The sequence below is a fragment of the Rhinopithecus bieti genome, unplaced genomic scaffold, assembly GCF_001698545.2.
Source record: "Rhinopithecus bieti isolate Rb0 unplaced genomic scaffold, ASM169854v2 scaffold_1618, whole genome shotgun sequence".
In the NCBI taxonomy this organism is placed as follows: domain Eukaryota; kingdom Metazoa; phylum Chordata; class Mammalia; order Primates; family Cercopithecidae; genus Rhinopithecus; species Rhinopithecus bieti.
Window position 1 is genome coordinate 7,480,403 of NW_016803937.1, and position 10,553 is coordinate 7,490,955.

The 10,553-nt window shown below is 35.7% G+C and overlaps 1 long non-coding RNA gene across 1 annotated transcript; it reads right to left on the minus strand.

Moving 5' to 3' along the window:
- Positions 1-2,127: 2,127 nt before the first annotated feature.
- Positions 2,128-7,445, minus strand: LOC108520145 (uncharacterized). The gene is made up of 3 exons (XR_001882837.1): positions 7,228-7,445; positions 6,532-6,592; positions 2,128-2,208 (listed from the first exon to the last, which is right to left on the minus strand). It is a non-coding gene; the product is annotated as an uncharacterized LOC108520145 (long non-coding RNA).
- Positions 7,446-10,553: the final 3,108 nt, after the last annotated feature.

The window sequence follows — 10,553 nt, forward strand, 5'->3', positions numbered from 1 at the left end:
AAATTTCCAACTGCTAACAAGAGAACATGTTTATGTGTTTTGAAAATGTTGTAACATGTTGGAAGTATTGAACTGCCAAGATATTTTGATTGCTCTGAATATATTTAAAAGAATCATATCATAGTTTAACTCAAAATGTCAATATAATAAATGTTAGGTATCTACTATTTACAACCATTTAGACATAAGACAAAAATTTTAGGTATCCACTTTAAAATGTGCTAGGAAGAGAATAATTTAAATTTAAAAAATCCTTTAGGAGCAATAAGCAAAAATGTCTGAAGACCTCTGATTTCAAATACCTTATGGCAAGACATCCCCTTTACTAGTGAGAAATTCAATACAATTCTTTTCTTTTCTTTTTTTTTTCTTTATCCATATTTTATTTTACAATAAGAGGGTGAACGTTTTCACAATAAAATAGGTGCTCTATTTTACCATAAGGTTTTAAAAAATCAACAAAGCCTAATTGTTCTACTAAATGAATCCATAGTTTCAGATTGCAGCTATAAATTCTTACACAATTCGCTTGTAATAAGATTTTAAAACTGTGCTTGTTAAGTATCTATAGAAAAATTAGAAAACACATACAAGCAAAATAAAGAAAATTGAAATCACTCTTAGCATATCTTCTGACAGACTTTTTCCTGTGTATATATAGTTTATACTTTTTTGATAAATATTAATAGAATCAGTGTTTGCTATTTTGCAATCTGCTCCCATTACAGAAAATATCACAAATATATTCAATTTTGTTACATATAATTTTGCAGTATTATTAAAAGACTGTATTTCTATTGATTATATTGAAATAAAAACATATGTTCAGTAAATCATCCACACTCCATACTTGAACATTGATGTTGGTCTTTCCAATATTTATTATTGTATATAAGCCTGAAATAATCATGCTTATAGCTGAATATTGGTACATATCCTTAATTTTTTACTGAAGCTAAATTTATCAAAGTGGAATTACATGTCAAGGTATTTTTCTGGTATGAATTGTAAAATTGTAAAATTATTCCTCAGTAAGATTGGGCTAATTTATAGGAGTATTACGTTATTCAGTGAGGTTGATTTTCATGTCAGGGCATTAGACAAAAATCATGTGCAGCCAAAACCACTCTGGGAAATTATTTAATATCTCATAAGGTACAGTATGCATGGTTTTATGTAAATAAATTGGAAATAGTATAAGCGCCAATGTAATTTTATTGGAGAACACATGCAAGGTGTTCTCTTCATGGCACTTCAGAAGCAATTAAGAACAACATTCTTATTCTAGTTTCTAATAACTTGCTCTTTCCAAAGCTCCTAGAAAATAAGATATTTCTAGACTCTGCTTACTTTATTTTTTTTTTTTACCATATTTGCCACATTTGGATTGTGATGGTTTTTAAAATTATGAGCTTCCCCACTAAATTAACAGATCCTTGAAACCAGAAAAAAGTTCTAATTCTTTTTATAATTACCTCAGCCTCTAGCCTGAAGTGAAGCCACCTGGAAGAATTTACATAGTAAATAAATATTCACTCGAGTCATTTCTATATAAATATTATTGCAAACATTTTGAACACTTACTTTGTACCAGGAACTATGCTAAGTTTTCTCCTTCCATTATTTCATTTAATACATTATGACATTTGTATCATTATTATGCCAGTTTTACAGAAGTAAAATCTGTCTTAGTAAGTAACAGAACTAGAATTTATACCTGGGCTGTTTGACCCAAGTTATAACCAATTCTTCTGCTATGGAGAATGTAAGTGTTCATATAGTCTTTTGAAAAAGAATAATAATGTTTCTGCTTATAGCTTATTTTCACATAATTCTGTGAGATTTTCCTTATCTTTTTAAGATTTACTAAATTTAAAGCTGCCTAAAAACAAAGTGTGGTAACTGGTTGAATTCAGGAAAGCTATTTCTTTTCGAGATATTTAATATTAGGTTGGATCAGGTTTTCATTTTGCATAGTTATATACTTGGATTACAGCTAATTGTGGTTGGACTAGCCTTAAATATTTGCCTCTTGTACTGTCGACTCAGAGGTAGGAAGAACAAATATCACCAGATGAGGTGAAAAACTAAGGACACATCACAAGTGAAGTAATTACTATCCAGTACCTTCTTCAGAATTCTGACTACGAGTTGATATTTAGGAAACTTTATAATCTGCTCGTAGACCACAGTAATTAATGTTTCTTCCTGGAAGAGAAAATTAACAGAAGATAAAACAACTTTTTTTGTGTAATATTTCTGGTACCTTTACTTTTACGTCCTATAGAGTCACATCCTAAACAGGAATTCAAGTCTAAAATCGGTATAGATGGTTAAAAATAAAATCTACCATAGTCAAAATTAACTCTAAGACCCTGTTGTAGGTCGAATTTTGTCCCTCTACCCCAAAATATGTTGAAGTCCTAATTCCCAGAACCTGTGAATGGAAGCGTATTTGGTAATTAAGGTCTTTGTAGATGTAATTAAGTTAAGATGAAATCATTAGGGTGGGTTCTAATCAAATAAGACTAGTGTCCTTATCAGTGGAGAGAGACAGCTTGGCACAGGGAGCAGAGCACATGACAGTGGAGGCAGAGATTGGAGTGGTGCATGTACACATCAAGAAACGCCCAAGATTGCCAGCAACACTAGAAACCAAGAGAAAGGCATGTGGACAGATTCCCCATAGAGAGCATGGCCCTGCTGACACCTTGCTTTCAGACTTCTACTCTCCAGAACTGTGAGAGAATATATTTCTGTTGTTTAAAGACACCCAGTTTGTGGTACTTTATTTTGACAGCCCAAAAAAACTCATATAGATGCATACAGAAGCACTGCTTTAGAGAATAAAGTACTAGTCCCAAATTACAAACATTCAGCCCATGCATTTGTTTTCCAGTTAGATTTGGAGTGCGTCACTGTTCCTTCATTGAGCATCACATCTAGTGGTTAGCTTGTGTTTTGGAACCAAGTTGGATGAAAAGTAGGTAAGTATTTCCTAGCACTAAATTACTTTTAATATGGTGAGCTATATACACTCCGAGGGGAATCAAGTAACATGTCTCTTCCCAAGTTCATCCCTGGTGACTGGTAAAAAGATAAGCTGAGTCTCCCATACTAAAAACATTATATCTCCTTTTCTCTCTTCCTCATCTGGGCAGTTCAGTGGAATCTGCATAGGTGAGATCCACTACTGTGAAATTTCCACAGTATCTTGTGCTTTACACTTCATTTATTTTAGTTGTCTCATAAGAATATGATTTATTATAATTGTTTCAGTTTTCTGAGAGTTTCAAATATATGCTTTTCACTACCCTTTAAATTGTCTAAAATCTAAATTTAAATTTAGGAGAATATTACATATAAAACAACTTTTTTTGCTCATAAAACTATCTTTCTTGGTTTATTGAGTATAGACATATGGTTCATTCGAGCAAATAATACATACTAATTTAATTTACTTTTAAATCTGTGTAAATTTAGTTATAAATGGAGCTGTGAACTGCTTAACTTTAAGGAATTTGCATCACATTTTTATCTCATTTCAGAAAAGGCAAAACTTGGAACAAAATTACCCTCAATATAAAAGAAATTTAAAAAGTGCCTGTTGGAGTAAATGCCTTCATTTTGACACTAATTTATAGAAATTGTTCAATTTATAAGGAAGTGGACGGGCGCAGTGATTCATGCCTGTAATCCCAGCACTTTGGGAGGCCGAGGGGAGAAGGTCACGAGCTCAGGAGTTCAAGACCAACCTGGCCAACACGGTGAAACCCCGTCTCTACTAAAGATACAAACATTTAGCTGGGTATAGTGGTGTGTGCGTGTAGTCCCAACTACTTGGGAGACCGAGACAGGAGAACTGCTTGAACTCACTTGATCATGCCATTGCACCCCAGCCTGCATGAAATGGCAAGACCCTACTTGAAAAAAAAAAAGAAAAGTGAGGGTCAAGAACGTGTTTTTAAAAGAAACCATCCTTTGACTGCTACAGAAATAAGTACATGCTACTTGTAGACTGCATTTCAACATCAGACCTTTGAGATCTGGTTTGGAGGACAGAAATGCTTTCACCAAAGTGTACAGCAAAAGTCAACATATAGAAGCCTACAAGAAGTCACTTAATTCTTCACTTCCTGGTGAAGAAGCCAGGGCCCCATAGAAGCAAAAATGTGTCCTGTTTAATTTATAAGCTACAGTGTGTAACTTATCTTCATTGCACATGGCCTTAAGGTTCCAACAAAGCTTTCACATCAAAACTTCATATCCATGCCCTTATAAATATTTTTATTTAAAATGAAAGCAGTAAAGGAACGCATTGTTGGATATTTTATTCATCTTTCCAAATACAAGTTTAAAATATAAATACTCCTAGTTTTGAAGCAAAAAAAAAAAAAAAAAAAAAAAAAAAAAAAAAAAAAAAAGAATTAATTTTTTTCATTTCCTTTGTTTTAAACACTACTACAGATTGAGATTTTACTGTCAATGCTCAAACCGGGGGCACCACAAGGATTGTTTTCCAGTCCTTTTCTGCATGGCTTTCTTTTTCCGTTTTCTGATAAGGTATACGGAAAAGCTAAATGAAAATATGTGATTTTATGATTCGTTTTCTACATCCACATTTTTTAACTTGCAAATTAAGTCAGCAGAATTCAACTTTCCAACAGGTGGAATTTGACTTACCATTTCATTTTGTTCTAAAGACTTTTCTTTAAGAATCCGATACAGCTAATAATTAACAGATTAATTTCAGTTGTTCCCAGTTTCCTAGTCTCTGAATTAAACCTAATTTGTTTAATAATCTGCCCACCCATGTATGGGAAGTTCATATTCAACTGCATTAGGAAAATTTGTATGTATTCTCTCTAATATAGCTTATTTACAGAGGATGCCTTTTCAGAGTTTATAAACATTGAATGCCTGTAGTTTACCATATGATCAGATTTTTAACCATATAGATATTACTTATATTTTCCTCATTTTACCAAGTGACTCTTAGATGCATATAACCAAAGAGGTTTATTAGAGGGTGATTACATAAGGTACATATATGACTACTTAATCCCTTCAAGCTTTTATGAAATTTTGCAGAAATTAATTTTTAATGAACTATTGCTGGGTGGAGTATTCTCCCCTTTTCTTAGCACTCCAGGATATCCACAAAATATAAAGCAAACTATCCTTCTGCACTGTTATACTAAGAAGTTTAATTAACAGAAAATACTACATAACATATACACCTAGTATTAAGAGTCGAAGTCCTCATTACTTCTCTTCTGGAGGAATGTCAAAGGCTCCTCATGTTCCCTCTGTTTCTGGTGACTCTTTTCTCCATGCCCTGACACAGCAATCACATTGATCTCTTTAAAGTAAAACACCTTCAATGTCTTCCCATTGTTTAAGTGATGAAATAAAATTCTAAATAACTGTTTAGATGCTGACCTAACCCGTGAAAATTTACTCTACAAAACTCATTCCTCTCAGCACCTGAAGGTTTTTGTTGTTGTTGTTGTTTCTTTTCCTTTTTCTTTTCTTTCTTCAAAAAATATAAACCCGCTATTATAGAACTCAACTAAAAGAGTCAAGTTCATTTCTTGCCAATGCCCAAACTGCATATATTTTCATCTAAACCAGATCTTTTTACTCTTGACTTCATACACCAAGGTCACTGAGCCCTGGAGCGAAGCAGAAAACCCAGCCTACATCCTGCCACCTGCCTTAAGAATGCAAGTTGTAGTCAGTTACCATGACTGCAGTCTCCAAGCATACTGAATCAGGCCACCATGCGGACTCTCAGTTACAAATTTTCTGTGTTTCACTGGAAATCATGAACACATATCACTTCTACAAGGATTCCAGGGTAGAAATTTTCCTGCAGGTTACTCCATTACTCTATTTTTTCACTTATGTTCTTTTGTTATTCAAGAATGTGTTTCCAGCCCCCATTGCTTACTTTCTTTCTTAAAAAAAACATTTTTGTCCATCCTGTTCTCCAGCCTCTCTCTCCTCTCTCTCTCTCTCTCTCTTTCTCTCTCTCTCTCTCTATATATATATATCTTTTTGCATAATTGTGTGTGTGTAGAAAAAGATACTGAAGTAGAAAGCACAAAGATATATAGAAACACACAGTGGCAGGCAGCAAATCTTGTTTTAACATCAGAATTTAATTCATTAGCAGATTGACCCAAAAAGTGTAAAGTAGGCAGAGAGTTCTAGTTACATGGTGGCAGGCAAGAGAGCATGTGCAGGGGAACTGCCCTTTCTAAAACCATTATGCCTCGTGAGACTTAATCACTATTACAAGAACAGCATAGGAAAAATCCAAACCCCATGATTCAATTACCTGCCCTCAGGTCCCTCCCATGACAGGTGGGGATTATGGGAGCTACAGTTCAAGATGAGATTTGGGTGGAGACACAGCCAAACCATATCATTCTGCTCCTGGCCCTCCTAAATCTCATGCCCTCACATTTCTAAACCAATAATTCCTTCCCTCCAGTCCCCCAAAGTCTTAACTCATTTCAGCCTTACCTCAAAAATCCACAGTCCAAAGTGACATCTAAGACAATGCAAATCCCTTTCACCTATGAGCCTGTAAAATCAAAAACAAGTTAGTTACTTCCTAGATACAATGGAGATACAGGCATTGGATAAATACAGCCGTTCCAAATGGGACAAATTGTCCCAAACAAAGGGCCTACAGGCCCCATGCTACATATTTTTATGAGCTCCTCCCCCCATTCACTCTGATAAAATACATTGAGTTCTCTGGTCACAGTCACAAGCTTTCATCAAGAAATTTTCTAGCACTACAATCTTATAGCTTCTTCATTTTCTCAACGCTTTATCCTTTTTTATTGTTTCAAGTCACCTGCCTATAACCTTGGCTTTATACCTTGAATCTCACCACCTCTGAGCAATGATCCACTGCCAAAATCTTCAATTTTGAAATGATATTCCTTGATGAAAACTTCTACATTTATACTAAAACCAAACGAAGTCAGTCTTCTTTCAAGTTCTGCCACCTTTATGATTCATTTGAAAGCCTTATTTTTAGCACTGTCTGCAATCTAGTCGTAAGAGATAAAGATAGCTCTAAATACTACCATGCAACTTTCACAGCATTCTCTGAGTAGATATTTTGCTGAACTGAAATTGTCATCATCTTTCATCAAGATACCAGGGTAGTTAATAAAAGCCAGGCAACTACACAATTTTTATAATTACCTGTGTGCCCATGAATATCAATGGGTAAAGATTTGGCTTGGCTAATGCTTTTCTTTTCATCTGTAACTCCTTCCAATCCACCAGTTTCATGTTAGTCAGTGCATGCCAAGAGCTAAAACCACTCCACTTGCCATGAGCAGTGAAGCCCTACTTGTCATCTGACTGTGGGATAAATTCATTCCATGACTTCATCATGAAGATCTGATTTTGAAAGCCACTTCTGGTATCAACTGTCTTAACTTAGGGTTTTGTCCTGGAAACAAACACTTAGATAAGGACTTGGATGCAGATAATACATTTGGGTGTCCTGCAACAGAATTGAGAAAGTGGGACCATTGATTCCTGGGAGAGAGAAAGGGAAAAGTGTACCAATATGCTGATTATTTATGTGAAAAACTGAGGTTCATTCCTGCTAGATAGCCTCTAAGAAGCCATGTACAACAGGCCTCAGCATTTTCACACAGAGGACTATAGAGCTGGGGCATTTATCCTTTGTATTAGTCCATTCTTGCATTACTATAAAGAACTACCTGAGACTGAGTAATTTATAAAGAAAAGAGGTTTCATTGGTCCCCAGTTCCACAGGCTGTACAGGAAACATGACTGTGGAGGCTTCAGGAAACTTGCAGTTGTGGTAGAAGGTCAAGAGGAAGGAAGCACTCCTCACATGGCCAGAGCAGAAAAAAGTGAAGTGGAAGATGCTACACACTTTTAAACAACCAGATGTCATGAGAACTCACTCATTGTCATGAGAGCAGCAAGGGAAAAATCCACCCCATCATCCAATCCCTTCCCAGTCAGTCCCTCCCCCAACATGAGGGATTACAATTCAGCATGAGATTTGGACAGGGACACATATCCAAACCGTATCATCCCGAAACTACATTCCCCTTGATTGCGGGTTTTCTTTCAGAAATTCACTCCTCCACACTCCTGGGTTGGTCTTCAGGTTGTTGAACGATCTGTAGTCTAGGAGGAAGTGAAGAAGAGAGAAGTATCTTGGCCTGACTTTGATGTGTGTCGCTGTTAATGATGCCTGGAACTGTCCATCCAGGGATGCTAAAACCAGAAGGGCTGAGATGTTATGTGATCCATGGCAAGGTCTCTTCATTATAATTTAATGACATTTTCTTAGCTCTCATTATATGTGAACCTCCTCGCAGCAGTTGATATTTTGCCTAATTCTATCTTAAAACACTGCTCTTTAGTTTCCATAAAACTGTGGCCTTTTAGATTCCCTCCTATCCCTTACTTCTGTAACTTTACTTTTTCCTTCATCCTTCTAGATATTTTTTTTATGTGTAACTTCAGTCTTACTGTTTTATGTCTCTCACCTCTCTTCCTTGTTATTTTCCAATTTCAACTAGCACCTATTAATCTATATTTCAGTTCTCTAGCCCTAGCTCTTCATTTTCACCTCGTAGGCATCTCCAGTGAAAAGTTCCAAAAGCAACACAAGCTCAACATGTCCAAAATACATCCATCTCAGATCTGTGTATTTCCTCAATCTCTTATTTCTGTCTGAGGCATCATCTCTCAATGTTCAGACTGAATATCTCAATATTGACATCTACCACTCATTTATTTCTTTTCCCATATCCAATTAGTTTCCAAGTACTCTCTATTCGAAGGTTTATTTATTTTGTAAATCCTTCCCTCAATTCTAATTTCTCACTATTTCTGTCTTAATTCATGCCCTCACTCCCTCCAATTAGGAGGACTGCAAATGCTTTCTAATGTGCTTCTCTTTTCAATTTATTCTACACAGGGCCACATCATTGTTTTAATATCAAGTACATCTCTGATTCAGACACATTCTTCTAAAATACTTTTGATGACTAAGCAATAGTAATAGATAACATTATCTATCTATCTATCTATCTATCTATCTATCTATCTATCTATCTACACTACTTCCTACATACCAGCTTCTATTCTATAGACTTTGCATTATAAAAAATTATTTGATCTTCATAATAATCATCTTATTTCATAAATGAGAAAAAATGCCTAAAATTATATACCTACAAACAAGCAAATCAGAAATCAAACAGGTGGCCTGTTTTAAAAATCTGTGCTACTAATCACTATACTAAAATGACTTCTAAGGCCACATAGAACAAAAGCCTGCAGAATAAAATGGCAAACGCTTAAGACCCTTTATAAAACTGTGTCCCAAACTGCTTTTTAAAATTAACTCCCAGTTTTAATGATTTATTTGGGATATTCTGTCCTAAACTATTAATACACATTATTTTATTTTGTTCTCCCAATGATCTCATGAAATTGATATTATTCTTACTCTCATTTTTCTCATGTGGATCAACTGAGGCTTAGAGAGGAGGTATTATTTGCATAAGGTCTCATGCACAATAGATTGTACAGCTAGGAATTGAAATCATGATCTTGCCTTCCAAGTCTACATTCTAGACAACTGTACCATTCTGCATTAATTTGCCCTTCCTGTTAAAAAGATGGTGAAATAATCATCATCCATATATGTCCCTCAATGCCTGGCCTCCATGCTACCACTTATATGTCTTCCTTCAAAGAAAATACATTTCTGCCTTACTCTGCAAGCCCAAATCCTGCCTATTTTGAAATTTTCCTTGAATATTACCTTAATTGAACATAGTCTCCCCAGGCTCTGTGCTGAAAAGCCCTGTACCTCTCTAGGAACAATATCACTTTCTAACCAGAATTTATATTACATACCTGCATTCTCTATTTCTCTATGTTCAGGGAGAAAAAGAGGTCCATCTGTAGCTTCCATAACACCTAGCATGTAATATTTTTGGAGGCTTGATTAATTTATTTTTGTAAGAGTTACTGATCAAGAGGAGAAAGGTATTTTATTACCCTTCTAAATATATAACCCTAAGTGCAGAAATAAAATAATATTTGAAAAAAGGAATATAACAGTACAAAGACTTGATAATTTATATCAATTGAATTCCTAATTGCCTAAACAAAATATATCACCTAAAAGTAGCCATTAGGTAAGAAACCTAGGGGCGGAGCAAGATGGCCGAATAGGAACAGCTCCAGTCTCCAACTCCCAGCGCGAGCGACACAGAAGACCGGTGATTTCTGCATTTTCAACTGAGGTACTGGGGTCATCTCACTAGGGAGTGCCGGACAATCGGTGCTGGTCAGCTGCTGCAGCCTGACCAGCGAGAGCTGAAGCAGGGCGAGGCATCGCCTCACCTGGAAGCGCAAGGGGGAAGGGGATCCGTTTTCCTAGCCAGGGGAACTGAGACACACAACACCTGGAAAATCGGGTAACTCCCACCCCAATACTGCGCTGTAAGCATACAGGCACAACA